The sequence below is a fragment of the Toxorhynchites rutilus genome, chromosome 3 (genome assembly GCF_029784135.1).
Source record: "Toxorhynchites rutilus septentrionalis strain SRP chromosome 3, ASM2978413v1, whole genome shotgun sequence".
NCBI classification, from domain to species: domain Eukaryota; kingdom Metazoa; phylum Arthropoda; class Insecta; order Diptera; family Culicidae; genus Toxorhynchites; species Toxorhynchites rutilus.
The window spans coordinates 171,680,708-171,685,143 of NC_073746.1; positions in this window are offsets into that span (position 1 = coordinate 171,680,708).

The window sequence follows — 4,436 nt, forward strand, 5'->3', positions numbered from 1 at the left end:
TCAGCGGGCTCCTCGGAGTTTCGCCATGATTGACTCGGGCACTTGCTTGAGCCACCGGAACAAGACCAGACGCGCTCACAAAAAGAGTTTCTATTCAACCTCAACTTGTAAAGTAGAAGTTTTTGTTATACGGATTTATAAGGACCGAACGTCCATCTATTGGAATTTGCGCGAACATCGAATAGCGCTACAAATGGTGTGGCGAAACTAAACCCACCCACATCATCTAGTGACGATAGATCATTTTGTTTGTGTCGTCGTCCGTGCTCCTGTTGCGCGGGCATCCGACCGAGCAGGTGAGCTCCCGGATTGAACCCGGATACTACACGGACAGAACAGAGTAGGATACTCCAGTGAACACACATCCTGGTATAGAAATCGCAACAAACTCGTGAAGCAGAATCCATAAACCCGTAAAGCAGAATCCACATAACCTGAAGTCAACCGAACCGGATATTCCGGTAAGCGGCAGACCCAAATCCAGAACGACGTCCAGGACAGGAACCGCAGCAGCGACCAGAGGAGTCAACGGCGGGCCCAGACACACTACACCAAACACCTGTGAGTAAAGTGTAAACGAGCTAGGGAAATAGGGACGATAGGATTAATTGAATAAAAGCCGTCGAACAATATAAACCACGTGTGTTCCCCCTTTTCAAGTTAATCTTACTGGCTGTGATTGAGCCGACCCTGAGAGGACTAGAGGAGTCCATGCAGGCAGCTAGGGCGTAACAGAGCCTTTGTTACAAAACAGAAGGGATAATGACGGCAGATCCCTACATATACAACCAGCAAGAAAAGTTGAAGTTTACGCTATTCCAAACCGGCGTTGCGCGCCTAGGAAGAGCAGTATCTTCTTCTCCTTGAATGACGTTAACGTTCTCTGTGGAACTTTTGCCGTCTCAACGTATGTATTAACTAGCGTCATTGATTAATACTTAGTCGAGATTTCTTAAGCCAGATAACACGCCTTGAATGTATTCCGAGGGGCAAGCTCTTGAATACGCGTGACCACCGTGCAAGTCCGTGTGACATGTCACACTGTGCGTTCGGGTGATTCAAAACTCTGTCCCCTTCTACGGTGCTTAACATCTATATATTAACGGTACATAGAGGGAGAACACACGGATATTTCTACGAATAAAGCTAGCTAGAATATTTGAAAACAAACATATACTGAAAGAAAATAAAATTTAAAATGATTATAAAGACATTTAAAATGAATAAAAGAAGGAAGATAGATTTAAATGACGGCACAGGGCTAACACCACACAAACCAGAATGTATAAACAGCCAAGACAACACTACACAACACAATTCACATCACAACAGTTGGCAAGATTGTATCAGAGGCGGTGTAACCCGACCCGAATGTGACCTGGCGGGATTGAGAGAGTTTCGCCATACTCGAGGCGGACACTTTTATCGAAACCATCGGACAAAGACGCACCAACTTGAAGACGTTATACGATACAGTCGATACAGTTCGCGGAAAAGGGTAACATTAAATCCCAGAATATTGAAGTGAAGATTCCCTTCCGTTCCTTCCGAACAATCCATACCGTTTCCGGAGGAAGTTCGCGTAGCGAAAGTTTTACTGCTTCGTCGTCAATAACCATTGATGTATCAACGAATAGTGAGGCTGACTCGTAATTTACACGTGTCCTATCCAAACTTCGGTTTCCTGTGCACCGGTCAAGGAGCGGAAATAGGACGAACCAACACCAGCAGACTGAACCAGTTTACCTGAAACAGAGCCAACTACAGTGAAGCAGTGGACTGGAACCGTTCCACGACAGCACGAAAATCCAGCGGCGGGCCCAGACACTTCAACACACCAACACCGTGAGTAATGTAAAAAGGAATAGGGAACTAGGGAAGCAGGAAATTCAGGAATCACATAATAAAACGCCATCGTAAACCAGGAGTAACACGTGTGTTTTCCCTATTGTACCAACCTCTTTCGGGTTAACCTAGTATAGGCTGTGATTTGGCCCGACCCTGGGAAGGATCAGAGAGTTCATTGGGGCTGCTAGGGCGTAACAGAGCCAAGTTACATCCGAGGAAATTTCTTTCACGAAAAATCCCTCGGCCAGAACGAGAATCGAACCCGAACACGCTAACCACTCGGCCACGGATCTACAGTACCCAAATAACCTGGAGGAGAGCATGCCTAAGCATCTGCAGCAGGCCCTGAATGACACAATTATTAAAATGCTTTACTTTTACTTTTATTTATCTTTTCTGGAACCAAAATGAAGTGGGCACTTTTTGGTCACAGTATTTTTGTTTAATACAAACTGATTTCCTGAAGACTTGTTTTTTCCATAGGTGAAACATAAAAAGAATATAAAAAATAAGATATCAATAAAGACTTAAGTGTGTTAACTTCAATTCGAACCAAAAAAAATGAGAGGAATTCAAAGAATGATACGTGTCCAGAGAGTTGAAGGATTTCTACGCCACACGATTTGATGACAAACCGCGTAGGGAAAGTGGGGGCATAGTGGTCACCCTAAGGAATATGCCCATATCCAGCGTCCACATACCGCTTCAATTCCCGTTTTTCGAAGAATATTATAGTTCAACTCATTGTTGTTCAAGCTAGCATTCGGCATTTAATATAAAAATTCAAAATAGTACATTTTTTATCATTAAAACAAAAAGGTGAAAAATCGTACCTTTTTTTTACTTGAAGGCCTAGTGGGGGCAAAGTGGTCACTCGCACATATCAAGCTAAATGGGATAGATTTATGCGTTTTTTTCGTCCAAATTTGTTCAAATCATACTTGATATAGCAGGTACATGTATGAAATAAGCTCACCTAGAGTCTCAATTTAATTTTTCTCATGCATACAAAAATGTAGTAAGAAACACATAACGTTCTACATAATAAGGCTTCGTTTAGTTGGAGTGGCATATTTTTCCAGGGTCAATGTCACAAAAGAAAACTCTTTAAGAGCAGAATATGACGAGGTATATCAGCTTCAGTAAACAAAACATTGTAAGTGAATAACACCTATGACCACTTTGCCCCCAAACACGAAAAAAATCTCTATGCTAATTAATCGCTGAGATTGAACAAAATATCTGTTCACCTCTCCTAGAATAAGTGAACAGTTGTCCAAACTGATGATTTGTCCAACATATCAGATTGAACATACTAAATTTCACGTGATATTCCTTGAATACCATGCGCACAGAACTACGGCCCAATGACTATCGAGAGAGCAATTTTTGTTTTTATTCATATTTTGACGTTTTGACAGCTCTACAGGGTGACTCAAAAGTCATTAAATTCTTCAAACATAAGGTGACTATCGATACGGTTTCAATAGTCAATAGTTATACTACTAAACAAGCAGGTGGCCACTTTGCCTTCCATGACCAATTTGCCCCCACTACCCCTACAGAGTTAACGGGCACGGGTTTTTGCGGTGGCATTTTATTTCTCATTCCGGTTTGGTGTCTTCTGTACTATGTAAACATGTAGTCCAGAACGTTTCATTGTTTTCGAGCAAACCAGACTGACTCCTTGCATTTTTTGCGACATCTCGGAATGATATGTTCGGCTGGCACTCAAATTCTACCAAAGCTTTCTTGGGAATACTCTTTATATGGGGTAACCAAATTTGCACGACCCAGCCACAATGCTCTTCTAGCTAGTCAACCAAAGCCAGTTCCGTGCTGTATTTTATCACTAATGCCATAAAGATATTTTAATTTTTAATATCCTATTTAATTTTTCCTACAAGATGCGTCCCAAATTAAACAAAAATTAAACAAAACATTTTTAAAAAACTAAATTCTAGCGACACCCCCAAATGAATGAAGTGGAAAAACGTTCTGTCAAAAGTCCATGAAGAACAGAAGCTCGGAGGTCGAAATTTTGCTTTGTTAGCGGCAGTGTGTTTGTGGCATCAGTGCCTTCGGTTCAGGTTCTGCTGGATATTTCTGCAAATCAACGATCTTAATTGTACTACGATCAAGAGAGCTTCATCTCCAACCACAATGCGATGCAATATACAAGATGGTGTTTGATTATGAGAATGTTGAGTTCTTCTTGAACGCTGCTGAATTTTGGCCGTTAGCCTTTTTTTTATTAACAAAGCCAGTAATATATCTCTTCAATAATCAAATGAACTTTTATATATATCGTTTGCTCAAAATGATGGACGCACCGTAGATAACCGTAAAATATATGCGCTCGTAAACAAAAACAAACCAAACTTAAATTTTCACTCAAAATTGTGACCCACTAACACACTGAGCGTCGGGATTGATTAATCGAGTGCATTGTGCAGGTTGACAAACCTTACAAAATATGCAGACGAGCCTACCAGACACTCGTTGCGTCAAATTGCCCCAACGTAACACTCTCTATTATGAGAAATGAATAGATGTCGTTCTTTCGACGGATCGTAATCCACATCAAA